Source organism: Neodiprion fabricii, chromosome 1 (genome assembly GCF_021155785.1).
Source record: "Neodiprion fabricii isolate iyNeoFabr1 chromosome 1, iyNeoFabr1.1, whole genome shotgun sequence".
Lineage (NCBI taxonomy): Eukaryota > Metazoa > Arthropoda > Insecta > Hymenoptera > Diprionidae > Neodiprion > Neodiprion fabricii.
The window spans coordinates 2,989,775-3,008,631 of NC_060239.1; the positions used below are offsets into that span (position 1 = coordinate 2,989,775).

The following is an 18,857-nucleotide window of genomic DNA, read 5'->3' on the forward strand; positions in this document are numbered from 1 at the left end:
CTGTAATTCTCTTAAAGTTGTGATCGAAACTCACTTTGGCTTGATCCAAAAGAGGAGGGATGAACCGAGTTTACGAACAAACGGGACCAACGGCTGCAATACGCGGGCAAGATAGAAGAACGCGATGGGGAAAAAATCCGGGTTAAACGATCGGGCAATTCGAAACTTCCTTAGAGCAATAACTCAGCCATCAGGAATGACGCGTATCGCTGTCGCCGGTGATCGTACGGTAGCCGGCAAAGTGTGTATTATATATATATCCTTCTAGAAAAATTTTTGCAAACTCCTAAACGCCCCCCGAGAGACCAGTCAAAACACCTCTCCGCCAGTCGGGAACTTTTATAGGGTGAAGAAAAATTTCGCCCCGATAGACGGTGAAACAGGATCACAGAGCAGCTCGCACGGAGTCCGCACTCCTCGCAGTTCCGCCGGATATGAGTTAGATGACGAGCTAGTTCGATGCTTCCCGAGGCGTGAAATGGGAGCGTTAACCATTCGCGTTTCACACGCCCCCTATCTTCCCTACCTTCTTCCCCTTCGGGTAGGACAAAACGACAAGCCATCCCCTCGTTCGCAGAAATGCTCACTCTGCAGACTGTTTGGCGGAGTAGGTGTGTTGGCGGGTGTCGGTGGGGTGTCGGATAGGTACCCGGCACCCCTCCCCCCCCCCTCCACCTCCCACGTCGCCCTCTCACCCACCTCCATAATATCGCTGGATCTCGTTCGCCTCGCGAGAAGATCCCGGGTAGGTAAGATAAAAGTTATGCGCTCCGCTATGCGCAAGGGAGTCGTAGATCACCCGGTGGACGTCTGCGGGGACGTAGGAGCACACGAACCAACCACCCTCGTTGGCCCCCGAGACTGGAACCCCCGGCCTCCATCCCTTCCGCGCCCCTCTATATTCGTATCTCGCTATCTCGAAGCCCCAGCCACGTCGCCTGCACCCGCGCACGTCTTTCCACCGTGATATATCCTTTAATATATCATCAGTTTACCTATATATAAAATGCCGAACCGGGCACATAAGGCGGCCTCCTCCACGTGTACATATATATATATATATATATAAATATATATATATATATATATGTCTGTGTATGTGCGCACCCTGCGTATACATCCCTCGTTCACGTCCATGAGTATAGGTAGGTATAATGTATATACTTATACATGCCGTACATCTACCTGACCCACTACTGGGCGTGGCAAAGACAACGCAAATGATTTCCTCTTCTCCCCTGTGTATGCCTCTCGGCAGAATACAACGATTTATCGGTTTGGCTTATTTTATGGATATGCAGACGTGGGTGGTTGTAGAGGAGGCATCGCTAAGGGTTCGTAGTCGGCCTCGAGCCGGGATGGAAAATAAAAATAGTTCGCTTATTCTAGACCTGGCCGGTGTAAACGCAATTCGTTGCAAAGGGTAGATTCCCTGTCGAGATTCGCGAATATAGTTTTCTTTGAATACTTTAATGCGGTGAAGATATTTTCCTTTGGCAAACAATTTTTTTTCTCACTCTTGCAATTCGGTTATTTCGTTCGAAAAATTCAGTTCGTTGGATTTGGTCGTTATTCACACCTCGCTCTATTTGAACCTTGCGCAACTCTCAAACTACTCGTACTATGTTCTTGAAGTTCTTGGCCGGAGCACTTTATTCTTATGGACCCGGATGAGGAATCGACTCCAACAAAACTTTTTCATCGTACTGCAGAATGACCCCGTATAGATATGGACGTACGTGATAAATTCGTTGAAGAGGCCATCGTAACATGGGACGAATAGTAACCCACCACCTTATCCGAGAGCCGGATGGTGTGTGAAGAAAATTACCAAACGAAGAACACTTCGCCTACTTATCAATGTAATTAGGCAGTGATTTAGACAAAACGCAGGGCGGTGTCCTCGAGGTGGAGCTGATAAAGCAGAGGCTCTAATAAATCCTCGCCAACTCTCTCTCTCTTTTTCTCTACTATCTCCATCTCTCTTTCGGAGCGGCATCGCATCGTCGTTTAAAAGCAGGATTCTCGAAACGCGACTCTAGGCAGGTATGCGTGCAGCTGATGCAAGCAGGCTCTCCGCCTGAATCTTACGTCGCAAATGCATTCCAAGTAAAATTTCTTATACGTACGGCTATATCAGATTCGAAGAGACACACTTTTTTATAACCCTCGTCTCGCGCTACCTCTTCGTAGGTGGATTGGTATACATATGTATAAGTTACGCGTATGCATATATCTCAACAAACGTTATCCACGCATAAATTACGAGAAACTGAAGTGAGAGAAGGCGGCGGATGAGGAGAGGGGGAGAGATGTGGGAGGACGAGGAGAGGCTCTCTCTTCGTATTTACATATAGATGCCTTGGCTCGTGAAGCACCGTTGGCGCATCCCTTATTCCCCGTCCCTTTTCGCTTCCCCCATTTTCCCGCCCACTCTTCTCGCTTTTGTTGGTGCTACTTTAATTATTCGCCGTCAATAAAATTCTTACGGCTACTTGACGTCCGTGCGAGAAAAGATCGCGGTCGAATCACTTGATAAACAAAAAAGAAAGAAAAAAAAAAGAGAGAAAGAGAATAATAAGAAACTGTGGGCAACGAAGCGTGCAGGTAGATTCGTATCGATGAGACTATTCCTTTTCCGTTCTGTTTTTGCACTTACTTCAAAACGATTACACAAGTTTTCACGAGATTCAAGCCCGCGAGTTTAATTGGCGAGTGGTTCGAATAGTTGTTAGGTTAATTAAACGAGTTTCGAGTTTTCTTGAAAGGTAATAAAATTATTGTAGGCTCAACACCGTGCTCCCAGTCTGAAATAATAACACAGCATTTTGAACGCAATTCTTTGCTTAAGTTTAATTAAAACTTGGGTGCGTAATCATTCCGACAATCGTCTTCTTGCTCAAGGAATTATTCCCGCATGGACTATACCGAGGAATCCGCTATCAACTTCCGTTGTCGCCCGGGACCCAGAATTCTATACACACACAGACAGCGAGGACAATGCAAGCAAGCTACCAAATTTTTTCCCCTCAACTAAACTCGACTCCTTTATTCTACGAGTTTATTATTTCATTTTTGCACATGCTTCCCTTTCTTTCCTTATTTTCTCCTTTCTCTTTTCTTCTTTTTTGCGACAAGAATTTTAACGAACCGTTGAACCCGAATCCACCGCATCTCTGCATCCGGATGCAGACCGCAGTAAAAACTTGAAAGAAAATATTTTCTTCACGTCGTATAATCAAAATTCAACCGCGCGGATATAAAAGTCTCGTTTCGTACAAACGAATATGCGATTCGTCGTTACTTTTTGTATTTCGTACGAGTAGACATTTTTTATTTTATTTATTTATTTTATTTTTTTTCATTTTCCACTGCGTGAAGAGAATCTCTAATTAACCGAGTTGTCCTCTAAATTTTTCCCGCCTATCGAATCACGGAGCAAAAGCTCAGTGCATTCCTATACGTTAATAAATTTTCGAGCCCGACACTTGTGACACCGGATAAGATGCACTGCCTGCACCCAGGAAATCGGCTGGAAGACATTGAGTTCTACGAGTCGAGTGCTCCGCCGTCTTTCCCACAGACTCTGGGACAGCGGTTTAGGTTTTCGAAAAACGAGGAGGAGAAAGGACAAGAATAAGAAAAAAAAAAAAAAAACAGAAAATGAACGACACCGAAGGTAAAAAGGAAAACACCGATCTGGAAACGATAGTAGGTATTTGGTTGATCGTCGACTCGGCAGACCCAGTCTGACAATGAAACTGTTTTTCGAGAAACGACACGGACGCTGCATAAGGGACTCGCCTGAATTCTCGGCGCATCACGAACGCACGAATATAGGTATATGTATGTATAGGTGTATAAACATCGCGCGGGTGTTATCAGTTGTCGGACGCCGGGGCGCCGGATATTGTCGCATCCTCCACTCGGCGCCTCTGTCTCCCTCCGTGGACCGCAGCCTGGCGAACGAAAGAGAGAGAGAGAGAGAGAGAGAAAACAGGGTTATTATTACCAACCCTAAAACCCGTAGAGCACCGCTTCAGAAGATCCCTGCGCATGCGGACAAATTCAGATATAATTTTGGAACTCCACGTTTCTTATTCATCTCGCGGTGTTTCCTTTTTTATACCTTGTCTTTTTTTTTTTTTTTGTACCTTCTACGTACAAGACGCAAGTAGCGAGTGAAGAAGTATGACCGTCGGAAATCAAAGTACGTACGAGATATGCACGTCATATGCACGTCTCTTCGAGTCGACTCGCGCCCTACGAACACTCAACAGACATCTGAAAGTACGTCTTTTTTTCCTTATTTGTATTTTATTTTCGGAATAGAAACATAAGAGATCACGATCGTTGTTAGAAGCGAAGCTACGGGGTGTTTTTTACCAGCAAGAAAACTCGTCCCATCAGCGTTTCGGAAATGCGAAAGCGTGTCTTTACGGCAGCGGGATTGTTGCCGCAATTTTCATTTTTGTAAACTTTCTTTTTTAGCACTACGCAGGGTAGGTTGTTGCGTATACCTTCGAGAGGGGGACGGGTGGTGGCAGGGTACCTCTGGGACTGTAAAAAAGACGGATCCGCTATTTTCGACGGTGAAAGTTGGCTCGCTTTCTTCCGCACGCATATACGAACCTCCGACGAAAGGACGAATAAAGGGACAAAAAAATCAAGCCGGTGTTTTACTACGGGAAAAGTCTACGGGACTCTCGACGGGAATGACTGGCTCGTCCTCCCGGCCGTTGAATATCCCCAAAAATTTTACGGCCAAATTATTTTATTGCCCACGGCGGTCGGGCCGCGTAAACAAAACGCGTAAGTCCCAAAACCTCAGGTGAGCTACCTGTTCCCCAAACTTCGTCAGTCGACGATTGACGTCGTGCGGCGCGGTTCTTAGCACCGCGAACAATCCGGAGTCGATCTGCCTCGCGAGTAACGAGATTATCAGTGCTTTTTGCCGAGGCGCGGATGTGGACAACCCTAAAAAGCGAAGGTACGAAAGGAAATACGATGAAAATCTGCAACAGTGAACGGTGAAGTTATCGTTTTCCGCTACAATTTTAACAAGCAAAAAGGATTCGTTGATTTCTTGAATCAACCAACGAAGCGAGCAACGTATGATCCGTGGCAAGGTAAAGAATTCACGGTGTATTCCGCGCGAACGGGGTGAAACGGCAACGAGACGTTGCAAGCTACACGGGTACTCAGTTCCGGGGGTGTCGAGGCGGCGGGCGGGAATACCGGAGGGGTGGAAAGAGTTAGAGCTAGAGAACGGGGCCAACGACGAGCAAATAATCGAGTTTAATTGCAAAACCGTCGGCATGATTTAATTACACGGCGCGGGGCACAGTGCCTACGTAATAATGAGTAAAACGACGGGAGAGGAGAGAAACAGAAGGGAGAGAGAAACGACAAGGAAATGGGATGCGACAAAAAGGTAAGCCAGAAGTACGGAGACGAATTCATAGAAAGGATTGCAGGTGAAAATTTCACCCAAAAAACCGCTCGAGTACGATATTTAAACAAAAAGCCTGAAACGGAGTGAAAACGAGTTGATAAATCTAAGAATTTTTAATACGTTATCTCGCATCGATTCTTCAGAAATTTTTACGACCACGATTCAGCCGCAAAGAGGTAAAATTATTCCCTCAGTACTTTCCGAAAGTATTCTACCGCGTTCTAGCAGCTACCGTAGAAAACAAATTTCCTCAACACAACGAAATGCACTTGTTTCCTAAAACACACGCACAGCTGCAGCAAACAAGCAACCAGGCAAGCAGGCAGGCATAGGTGCCTTCGTATCTTCGGTCGGTTTGTAGGGCCGAGTTGGTTTATCTTTGAGCTTTTTGTCTGGGTGAAACGTCGGCGTGGCAACACGCGAGCGGTTAGTTCACCCGAGCACAGGGAGAGTCAGCAAGCAGCGCGATACTCGCACAAGAAGAGATCCGGTTTCGATATCGCTCGCTGGTTTAAGCACGACACGCGAACCGTTTACCCCGCTTTTCGAAGGATTAAATTAAACAAAATTCAGTTATACAATTCGGAACGAAAGCAAAGTAGATACCGTAAGTCGCACGCGAACTCTCCGCTCTCCGGCTCTATAAAACACTCGAGAAGCCTGTAACCTGTGGCTTGGATCGGAACGAGCCAAAATGGAAATCGCACACGCGTTCCGCGGACCGATCGCCGCACGCAGGGATAAACAAGGCCGATGAATCAGGACCGAGCGCAATGGAAGTTAGCTGTGTTTGCGCGCGCTGCTTTAAAGCCGCGTCCAGCCGACGGCAGCGTCGCGACGGTCATTCGATTCATCCGGGTTTCCGTTGGAATGACTCTTTTTTTTTTGTTCTCTCGTTTTCCTCACTCACCCTCTCTCTCCCTCTCTCTCGCACACTCACCCTTCTCCCGTTTCGAGTTGGGGGATGAACTTTTGGCGATACTTAATATTTCACGCCGCCCCTGCAGCTCGACGCCGGGCGTCGCGACGGCCCTGGTGGCTCTGTGACGCGGGGCGCACGGCCGCTCACCCACGCCTGCACCTCGTAAACTTAAACCCTAATTAACCGGCGCTACTGTTCCCATGTATAGCCGCGTTACGCTCGCATGTGGATACGCGGTGCACACACGTTGACTCTCTTCGCTATAAATACGCGTTAAAGTCCGCATGTAGGTAGGTAAGTAGTCGTGTCCTCGCAAGCACGGCTCGAGCGCAAGCAGAGTTGTACGTCGATGTTCTCTAGCTGCTCCTTGCCCATCAAATAGCACTGTTTACTCCTCAACTCTTCGTTATTTACTCCCGTCAGCGGTGTTTCACCGTTTTTTATTTTTTTCCCTCTTTCTTCATACCCCGCCCCCGAATCCAACAGCAAACTCCCGGGAATTCGTCGTAGTGACTGTTATACTGTTTGAGATTGCAGGATATATTCGTTTGCTCGGGATACTTATTACCTACTTTTGTTTATAAACCATCGCGCCAAGTTTCACGCCCGCCGCGCGGTGAAAAATGTATGAATCAGATCATACGCCGCGCTAAGATGTAGTTTGTGGTGTACTATTAACCGTCCATTCAATTTCAAGACGTTATAACTTCAACGCGGGAATGGCTTGGCAGGCAAAAACCGTGCCAACGAAATGTAGAGATATTTTTGTAAAAAAAAAAAAATCAATCTCGGAAAATCAATAAATCCTAATGAAATTCCTGATATATTCTACAAGTCGCGAGAATAAAGGAGATGAATATTCTGAAATTCCACAGACTATAATTGAACAAAAATTACCATCTCGCGTTCACATTTTCATTATACAATCGATTATACGTGTAGTGGCGTAATTGGCACACATCATCTTGCTAATAACGATGGGCTATTCATATTTATCGCGAGTCACGGTCAGTCTTATTTGCCCAGGGCGTATCGACGGCCCGTAACGGACATACGTGTAACGTTCTCGTTAACCGGGTATAACCGGGTTTCTTACCTGTTATACCACGATGTGTTCGTTTACGATCAATAAATTGAATTTATGATGCGTCGGAGAGCCGGTTGATTCAGACGCCCCGTCAAGACTTTGAATTCGAGCACGTGATAAAAGCAAAGGCGAAACAAGTAATGGAGAGGAAAAAATCATTCTCCGAGAAACAAACAGACCGTGAAATAATAACGATCGTTATATCCGTGCACGAAAATTAACTCGTCAACTATTAAGTTTCATTGGATACTTTAACCGTGGCGCTTCAATCCCTGCAAAATCAGCATGCTCTTCCCACTAACATTGCAAACAGCATGAAGCGTGTGGGATAAAAAAAAAAAGATTCAGTTGAATTTACATTGAATGCCTCAACAAAAGTTTTAACTCGATAAATCCAAAAAAGCTGAACAAGATCACTTTTCCTACAGAAGCGCGAAGCGTTTTTCCATGGTGAGTAGACTTGAACTGTACAGGAATTGCGAGTCTATTTGCTTGATGCGATGATGCGATGTGGGCTTCACACGTCATGCTGTAATTTCTAATATTAGACCGCTCCGCACGGCGATACAGAACACGACTATATCACGTATTATATCATGGTCTGAAACTCGGGAGAGATCCAGTTAAACTTCCTCAATTATAATAACCGGGAAAATTTTGTGTACAATTTAGGGTGGAGGGTTGTTATTTCTGATCTGAACGACGGCGAAGAATAGTTTAGAAATCTAATTCAGTGGCTACAATTTTCTCTACCGTTGTCGTACGGTACGGAATATAGTGTCTCGGGTTTGGACATTTGTATTATCAGGGTCCGAATAGTCACTTGAAAAAAAAAAACCATAACGAAAACATCACGTTGCAATAAATATCGCGGAATAAACTAGTCGTCTCAAAGTTCGTGACTCCGTAGGGTGTTGTTGAAAAAAAAAGCACAAAATCGCTGTAACTTTAAAAAGCTCTTTCGAATCCGGACGCACGTGGTTCTTCAAAATTAATAATAAAATCGTAAAAAATTTCACCGACTGTCAAAATCGCAGGCCATAATCCTAAAAGGGGTGGTAGAATCGCGGGGGTGGTTTGGCCGACTCGCACGTGACTTGGGCGAGGAGTCGATGCAGGTGGGGGTTGGGGGTCGGTCAGGTGGATGTGTGGCGCGAAGACACGCGTGCATGCAGCGGTAGCAGGGACGAAAGGAGTAGGTAAGTCGCAGGTGTGGGTGGCGGACGTGGAAGCAAAATGTGAGAGGACTCGGCTAGTCTCCTCGGAGCCAGCATGGCCGCCGCTAGTGCACACGGCGTCTTCTCCTCGAAGGCGCGCGTCGATGCGGACACACCGCAGCTGGTAGGAAAAATGCGTCCGGTATTTTGGTTTTCGATTTTGCGTAAGCGGGGTGGTGGCGAAATCCGGAAATCATTCCACCGACACTCGCGTAACGCCACGCGCGAAATTACGACGCTAACGAAGCGGCCGCTACACGTCGCGGTTTTTATAAACGTGCGTGGGCGTCGCGCACGCCGCGACATGGCGGAGAAAGTGTGCGCCGGACTGACTAAAGGCTGCGCTAGCTGCGCTCGCTTCGTTCGCGAGACGCGCGCATCTTCGAAATTCCTACTAATATGGCGGGCTGCTGGTGGAGGAAACCGGTCGATGCCACGACCGAGGAACTCGTTCCTCGTGGACCCGACGCTATCCGTCGGGGTGGGGCAGCCCACCATATTCCAATATGGCCACCACAACACCGCGGTAAGCCAAACATGTGTTAATTCAACTGTTTTTTCAACGTTTTTAATACCGTTTTCAAATTCGTTTGTATTTACGGTTCGTTGCTCGATGCGGGAGCAGTGCTTGCGTCTTTTTAACGGAGGATAATCCCTTCGGAGATTCGAATACTTCGGGGAAATCTAACGAGTGCGTCTCCGCCTGCAACGGCGGTTTTCGTTAAAATAACGTGCCTGTGTATATGCGGTGTATTTGTGCGTATATGTGGAAACTGATGAAACGAAGATTAATAATTTTCTGTCAAATCGAGCCGATCAGTTTCGCTTAAATTTATGTTCGTAACAGTTCGAAATTTTAGAATAATTGACGATGCAGTGCTGCAAAATTATTATTTTGTTATTTTTTCAGTGACGCCTCAAATGACGAAATTCCATTGAACTATAGTAGTTGTATGAATCTAGGTTTTGGTTTTTTTGACAGCAGTAAACGCGAGGAGTTGGTATTTCAAATTCCGGATCTCAAAAATACTGCCTTATCTCTGATTTTTGTACGCTCGTTCAAATCAGTCGTTCTAATCTTCTATCTCCTTAACAATGTTTAAAAATCTTGATCAGTTTTGAAAATCAAAGAATTGAACATTTTTGAATTCAAATAAATAACGAATCGACCGAGGGGACAATTTCCAAAACTCCGAAGCACGTGAAATATATTACTTCAAGAAACGCCGCAGCTTCGTAACATACAAAATGACTATTATCGTTTATTTTGTATTCAATGGCGTGATCGAAAATGACATTTCAAACTTCAAATATCCAAAGTTGATTTTACCCGCGTCAATTATTCATTTATTTAAACGAAGAGTAACAGAGACTGCGCTTTGAATAACTTGATAGGTATAATCCAGGGTTGAGAAACGTGTTTTGAATATCGACGAAGAGGGTTTCGGATACATGTTTCTTCTTTTGCCACAGCAACAAAGTGCATGCGTTTAATTTATTCGAAGCGGCGCTGCACGTACGAGGCGAACGTGAAGCCCTCAGAAAGCTCGGTGCAAGCACTTGTTCGTTATTTTTAATTATCTCGCGGGGTCTGCACTTTTAATTGAACGACAAGATTTATGGGATTGAGTTTGGCCAAGTGCAATTGCCATATGCAATTTCAAGTACCTGATCCCCGCGCTGAATACCAGCCTACATTATGAGTAGTTGTAAAACCTATCCGTCCATTTTCAATATTCCATCGTGTTTGAAACCTGAAGCAGCGACGAAGCGTGAACTGCATTCTAAATACTCATCGCCTGTCTAGCTCCCATAATAAAATCACTTATACAGTGCATAATTATTTTGCAGCAATGCGTGGGCATGAGGATCGCTTTTGCATAAATACAAGATCGAGGGACGGGAAGGAAGACGAAAGGAAAAATAAAAACTGACCGCTTGTCTATTTTTATGTATTTTGTAAATTCATTGCCGATGATAATTAGACGTTGCTGCACCGGCACAAACGCGCTATTAAACTATTGTTGACTTTGCACGATCGCTTCATACCCCGCAACTGTGCGACGTCTAGCTAGTCTAGCGATGGCGTGACTTGGACCGATCAATTTAGTTCTGAGAAAATAATTACTCGAATCGTCTAACCATCACTTTTAATAATGCGCATTTAATTAGCGAATCGTTACTCCTATATACCTATATATACTATGTAAAATACACGTTTCTCATGAATAAAGCGCATCGTTTAGTGTCGATTCTTGACGGTTGATCAAATTAAAAACGCTCGAGAAACGCGAGTAAAAAGAAGAATAAGTATAGCATGTGTATAAACGGTACATTCTTCTGCGACTTTACACAGGCCCTAATTGATATAATTAAAACATAAACCATATCGCGAGAAAGTTATCGCTGGCAGTAACGCTATCGTAATAACACACTTGCAAAGTTTTTTTTTTCTTTGTTTTTAATATATTTTTTTTTCTGTACCAATCGCTTTGAAATTTAATATCATTGTCCCACCACTTCTGTGTACTCAGTATTGCTGCGTGTGATACAATTAAAACGTATAACGCTAACGTTAATCGATATAATATTTGTTCGACTCGATTAAACGAATTTAATCAACCGATCATGTCTTTCGATGTAGAGACAAAGAAAGAATAAATAAATAAATAAAAATAGCTTGTTCAAACAGCAAGTGTGTTAAGCCGATATTTGCTGTCCGTCGTAACGTATTTCGGCTGATAACCATAAGTAGTCGACAATGTCGTGAATATAATTACTATGTCATGCCTACATTGGCCATTTGGCGGCCGACGGAAGGTTGCACAAGGCAGCTGACCCGCCGCGTCCTCGCGCATGCGTTTTCTGAACTCCCCTTTACCGCACCAGAGCTTTTCGCCAAGTTTGAAAGGCGATCAAAGTTCACCGTAGATAAAGATAACCTCGGTTAGTGACATGCGTGCGTTCGTAATTACGATAGGAGGAGTCGGCAAGTGCAGAGCTGCAGCTGCGTCGCGAGAAAAATCCGTGCCTGTAAACAAAGCTACGGCATACGTTGCGTTTTATCAAATCGTTGCGGTTTGCGAATTTTTAAACGTCTGGTGCGGGCGATCTGATGAAACGGTATCGGTATCACACCTGGACTTTGTAATATACTGCGGAATCGTACAACATGTATAATAATAAAGACTTGAAAGAGAACAAGAGACCGGAAATAAGAGGAGCGTTTATTTCGGGAACCGAATGCACTCGACGAGGCTGCTTACCTGATGCCAGATTTATCGGTGTTGAGTGTAAACTATTATCCGAGCGGCAACTTTGAAATCATTTTTAACGCCTGTATGTGTAGCTATGCCATGTCTTAATATCTCTGTTACAAAGACAAATGATCGAACGGTGACGCGTGTTTGTTTGTCGAGCATTAGCTCTAGGCTTTGTGCTGTTAGCTCGTTGTGTAAAAAAAAAAAAATAAGAAAAAATCCAAAAAAAAAAAAGAAAATGATTTAAGACTCGTTAATCCAGCTCGAAATTTCAATCCCCAAAAATCACCTCAGGTACAGAAACTTTGCTCCAAGTACATTAAAGTGAAATCTACCAGGAAAAATTTACATTGTAATTTGAAAATGACGACAATGAAAATCCACACTGATCTTCCAAAAAAATATTGAAATCAAAAATTCTTCACTGCCAAGTTCGTAACTTCTTCGCAAAAATCGAGACAAAAAAATTAAAATTAAGAGTTGGGGAAAGAATGGATATTTATTCTCATCGAACGCTTTAATATTCAGGTTTCATCTTCTTTGTGACAAGGGAGTAATTACTGAAAATAATTGGATATAGGTAATTACATGCGTACAGGACGTAAGATTCGCGCTGGAATATCAATTTCATTATTAACTACGTCGGATTTTCTATCGTGTATAAATAAGCACAACACGATGTGACACAAGTTCAAAAAATAACATTTCAGTGTCTAAAATTCAGGTAGCAAAATTCACATCTACATTTGCTTATGTGTTTCTTAAATTTCTGCGTCTGCTTCCATGCGTCGGTTGAACTAACGGGCTGTAACACGGCAAATTGATTGCCCTGTTATAGAGGTAGTCTAAGAATAGTTATACAAAGACGCTTTATAGATAGAACTAGTCAAGGCATGATGCATACATGAAACAAAAGCGATCAAATTTCATTAATTCTTCAAGGTATTTTTTCGAAAAAGGCCCGCGAAGTACGACTAACTTCGAATTTTTAATTTCGTCCCTAATTTTTTATTTTGCGCGTTGATAAGCAGTTACATATTTGACTGTAAAAATTTTGATTTCAATATTTTATTAATAATTAAAGGTACTGTTGTTGGTACTTATTTGCGAATATTGTTATTTAAAACAGAGAATTATACATTTTACACATGTAACGACGGGAGAGGAAAATTTCCAAGCGAACAAATCATTTCGACGAGGTCAGAAATACCGCAAATTATATATCTCATTGTCAGTTTTCGGTTCAATAATTGAATTAAAATAGAGCTTAAATTAAAGCTTTCCAAGCACGCATTCCAAATGAAATATAAAAAATGCCACAGTCAATTGTAAAATGGAAAAATGACCTGCAAGAATTGACCGCGTACATTTTGTGCATCACGCGGATGATTACCTCTGGCTCAGACTGTGTAAAACTGCGATTAGAATCCTCGGCGTGCCGTTTCAATCCACCCCTCACTTTATCGATCAACGATCGTCAATTATAATCAGGTTATGATTTCATACGGTAGTTAGTCACGACACCGTGTATACACACGGTCTCTACGCCAGTATTTTAATTATATACGTACATAAAGCAGAGTATTAATATTCCTATGCGATGAGTATCGCGTATCCGCCACATACACCTTCTCCTATCACCGAAGTAAATCTAGCCGCAGGAGAGCTGTGATCGAAAGGAAGTCGTGCGGTGTCTGGAAAGCACGAATACAACCCTCGTCCCCACCTACACAAGATGAGAAATCCTTGCCTGTCGTTCGTGTTTATTCACACGCCCAAGGATCACGGAGAACCAAGTGCGGTTCGCAGGATCCATGCAGGCAGCGTTTGTCATAAATCTGTGCCTAATTGAAAGACGGCTATTGGAGCTGGGCGCGGGGCGAAAAAACTAGCTGCGGATCTACGCCAAGGCGACGAGCCGACATCCTGCAGGGCCCTCTATGTAGGGCAGTGAAACTCGCTTTGGATCTTGTTAGAAGAACGAATGGTACCGGGACTCGAGGGGCGGCGGAGAGGGGCGAGAGATACGGACGAGGTGGATGTAATGGGGGGGCATCGCCGAGAGGCGAAGAACTAAGGAGAAGATAGGCATTGAGAGATAAGGGACGCGCCGCGCTATCTCTTCTACGAGGAGTCTGATGGGGAGGCGCGGCTCGAGGGTGGCCGCTGACTGGATCTCGAAATCAATTTGGGGAACCATTCACGGAAAATTGGATCGAGCCAAACTCCTAGTCTTCCCTTGGAACGTTATAAATTTACCAGATTTAGGCACACCTCGTGTACATGCGCGTATATACCAGCTACGCGTATGTCTACTGTTTTAAATCCATTACTATTAACGGGTACGCTTCGCGTGTAATCGCGGATTAACTTTACTTACCGTCAAAACCCCCAGCCTTCGCAAATTCCCGTTGCTCCTACCGCTCGGATACGCGTGAACCCTTCCAAATAATAACGTCTTTGTTACGCGTTCGTATAACGAGGATAAGCCGAAATCCTCACGGAAGTAATGATGCTTGATCGATAATTATCATAAACGGTGAATAAGACTCTCTGCAATATCTCTATAAATATATGTATACTTTGTACGGTTGGAACATCAAGAGACTTCGTTATTTTATTCACTATCCTAAACAGCTCTTTGGGAATAAAATGTCGGGGACTTTTATAACGCGCCGACGGTTTTGGATATCTCATTAAACTTTCGCACCCTGCGTCACTCGTCGAGTCAACAATCGGGATAATTCCATTAATTCACTTTACAGGGTTTAATTTCATTACACGTAGGTACGTCTTCTGAGGTCAAACGAATGGGGCATTTTTTTTCTGACCTTCGCTCGTTTCTCGTACGTTTGATATATTCGATTCTCTTATTTTGTTTCGACACAAACGATAAGACTGAAGGGAGGTTGCGCAGCGGGAGCATCGAAGTCTCAGAGCGTAGAAGTGGGAATGAGTCGATGACAGATAAGATAGAACGTGCAAGAAACATTAAATGTATTTTTCTTACTCGGAGTTTTATAGAGGAGGTAGCGCACAGAGACGTCGGTGCAGTGTGGTTGTCTCGTTAATTTTCTAACAAGTTACCAAAGGTTCGACCTGCACCAGCTAGAGATTATACTTTACGTTATTTGGAGAACAGACGCGAGAAAATACGGTGCCTAAAAAATACCCTGGATAACGAGGTGACGAGAAGACAGAGGGGGTCATCCGAATGAATCGTAACTCGACGAGGCCGAAAAACGGCCAAGGAGAACGCCCACGACACCCTCTCGAGCAGCGCGTTCGTCTCTGACCTGGCGCTGTGCAACGTCACGCGGTGCACATGCGGCAAGAACATCTTTTTCGGTACAACATCGCGTGGTGCTCGAGGAGAACTGCAGTTCGCACACACTGCTAATCGTCACGGTTGTTTCGTTTATATAACGTGGAAAATGCGAATGAACGATCGAGTCGCGGGGTATAAATTGCTCGAACAATGTCCCTCTCTTGGTAAGGGAAGAGAAAAGGGGAAAGAAGAAGAAGAAGAAGAAGAAGAAGAAGAAGAGTAAGGAGGAACAGCCTGCAGGCGCTGCTCTCTCCGGGCAGCGTCCCGAAGACGTACCCGTTTCGTTGTACGTACACGGGGCGAACGCAGAGTCGCGGGGCCCGCGGGCCCATCGGGCATTGAGTTGTAAAAGCGGTCGTTCGGTCTCGCCGGCAGGCAACGAGGCGGCACACGGTTGCTTATGTAAAGGCACCAAGCACCAGCACCAGCGGTAGCATGCCACTTGACGAGTGGACGTTGTACCGGCGTTCCTCTTCAGCGTCGTTCTTTCTCTTTCCCTCGACGTTGCTCCGCGTCTTCATCTTCGTCGGCAACCCTGAGGTACAAGCGTCCGTTTACTCGTCGCAGTTCCGGGGTTTCAGAAAACGATCACGTCTCGGTTGATCGCTAAATTGCATACCGACGAATTATTCGTGGGGATGAAAATGTGGATGATCGTCGCGAGGATCGGGACTCTGCGGCGTAACTCGCTTCGGCGTGTAATCTATCTGGACCAGGTTCAAGGGGAGCGAAACGTTGGTTCGACTCGAGGATGAGGAGGATGAGGAGGACGAGGGGAGCCGGCCGGAGGGCCGAGGGACGCGATGACGAGCGTGAACCGGTTATATGGGCGAGGCCCTTTACTTATTCGTCTTCTTGTTCCTCTCTTCGTTTTCGTTGGTGGATAGAGAGCGGGGGAGCACGGAGGAGGATGGAGATCGGCGGAACGGCGGGCGACGTGGAGGTGAAGAAAAAGCGTCGAGGTATCGGCGGCGGCGAGGCGCGGGCGGGAAGGTATACCAAGTATGGTGGCAAAGAGGACGACGACGGTGGGACGAATCGGCGGGGCCGAAGGGGGGCCCGAAGGGGGCCGGAGACGGGATGAGGAATTCTCGTTGGCTTCGCTTCGATGTCTTTATACGCGGCCCTTGTACGCCCTGGGACATATATCTGTCTGCGCGGAGCGAGGCGCGCCGCCAAAAAATCAGATCGAGTGTAAAAATCGCATAAACTCGTCCTGCTGCTGCCGTTCCTGCCGCTGCCGCCGCCGCGGACTCCCTGCGACGAGGGCCTGCCGCTCCGCAACGCGGCAACGGCAACGGCAACGGCAACAGCCGGTTCAGCTCCACCTCGTGTGCCGAGGCCGATCACCTCTCATATTTTCTCTTATTCTACACGTCTGTGCCCCGACCCGGGAGTTATACGCGGGTTGCCGCGCTTATGAAGGATCCCCGCTCTCTTTATCGGCGCACATTCGAGAGGGTCCTGCCCTCCAGTCGCCCTCCGGTACAAGCGTATCCTCTCATATCGTCCTTAACGAAACGCATTCGACTCGCAGCAAGCAATCACCTTCGCATATTACGATTTCGTCGTGGAAAATCATACCCAGTATCACTTTTTTTTCACGCCATTTCTTACTCTCGCAATTATTTTTCGATATCTCGGCTCGTGAACGTCAACCTAATTCCCTCCCTCACGTTTTGGAATATGCGTATAACGCGCAAGTAAGATTTCTACCCCTCAGGTTCTTCGATTCGTAAGTTTCAACGGAACCGGACTCTTGGGTCGGCAATAACGTTCTAATTAACCCGTATACAAACGGTATGATCGTCGGTAATCGAATCACACCACCCGAGTATACGCGGATAAATCATCAAGTCCAGCCGCGGCGCGCGGCGAGCCGCGGTAAAGTAGCCGGGAATAATTCACGGATGAGATCTTGGCGAACACCTCCAACCAATCTGATCGAGCCGGTGTAATAGTTATTGCCCGAGTGGCGGCAGTAGTTGCCTACCTACACGGATAGTCGTACGCCTTCCACGTACACCGCAACAATAATCGCGCAGAGCTTTGGTACCGCGCGCGTTTGCTCGAGCCGCGATCGAGATCTGCGGCCTGCCTTGGAGTCTCTCTGGGCGTAGGTACGCGTCTCCGAACCGATCGACGAGGCTCTACGTCGCAGACAGAGACAGAGAAAGCGTGAAGGTGGTAAAGGTTTCGAAAAGTGTAGCGAGCGCGAGGCGAACCAGAGACACGGACAATTATCCATTCGAGCTTTATTCTCGGCGCTGTTTCTGCACGCCGTTTTGACTTGACTCGGCTCTCGCCCGCTCGCTGCACTTCGTCCTGGTATTACGCCCCCCGCTTTAACCTACACGGCCGAACCGGAGAGCCCGGTGTACCAGTCCTGCAGTGGTTACAGCGGTTGCAATGCACCTCCTAACGAGCCCGCTTTGTTTTGCGGTGCATGCATGCCCATGCTCCGTCTGCCCAACGGACGGTACTCGCTTCCACGTCCGCTATACAGGGTGTCTCTGTGACGAACCTGCCGGTCGACAAAATTGGAATTACGAAAGCCCCCGTCAAGGCGACGAATTTCGTTGGGAAATTCAACTTTGGAATATTCGTTATCACGATTCTTACAAACCATTTTATACCACAATTATTGTCGATCAATACCAATTGTATACCTTGTCTATCACACTGTACAAGTAAATAAATTGTAAATGATTAACTAAATAAATTTCTCTGAATATTTAAATTGATCTTTCTTATGAGTCAAATTGATTTAACCTGGATAAATTTCTTACATGTACTCGAACAGTGACTTTATTTACCATTATTCTAACATCAAATTTGGAAGATAATATTTTTTTCTACCCATCGGCGAATCTAAAATACAAATAGCGAAGCGTTATTTGATTATTGCCCGGAAGACACCGGGTATAGGAGAAACGAAGTGAGGAAGGGTATCTCCTCCGGAGCGACCGGTTCCATACATGGCTTTCGAAGGCTTCTTCTTCTTACACTAAGACTCGAAGACAAGCATCAGCTGCACCGTTTTCTCGCTAATGAGATGGAATTGAACGTGGCCTAAGATTTTTCTAGACTCTCTTTCGAAGCTGGCGAGTTCTCGCTGTATGGTGGACTAGGTTGTGTGCAGGGGGGTAGGGTGCGGGAGACGCGCGGCGGTTCGTTCTTATTTCGTTCTCCTCTAGTTCGTCGCGCGCGCGGCGCATTCTAACCGATCTGGAAAGAGTTTCTCGTTCGCGATCCGGCGAGCCGCTCCGCAGCGGCGTTCTTTGATACCAAATCGTTTAATTGTGTCCCATTAGCTCGCCGGTAAGGTATAATACGTGTAGAGGAAGACCGGACTCTTCTGCCCTTCCATTCCGCACCCCCTTCCCCCGTATCGCCACCGCGCCATTTAACTTCTGCGCCCCCATCATCGTCGGTCGGAACACGCGGACGTATATAATGCGAAGATCGTCACGCTCGTTGCGAAATTCTACCCGTGCTTTATAATAATTGCGCTGATCGCAAAACCCGTCGGACGTTTTTCCCTCCGCATTTCAAGGCGGCCGCACGGCAGCGGTGTTGAAAAATGAA

At 45.9% G+C, this 18,857-nt stretch overlaps 1 protein-coding gene across 4 annotated transcripts in view; it reads left to right on the plus strand.

Annotated features, from left to right (window-relative positions):
* Window positions 1-18,857, plus strand: part of LOC124188170 (homeotic protein ultrabithorax-like) — a 118,953-nt gene that overhangs the window by 35,369 nt on the left and 64,727 nt on the right. The gene's annotated exons all lie outside the window — the stretch shown is intronic.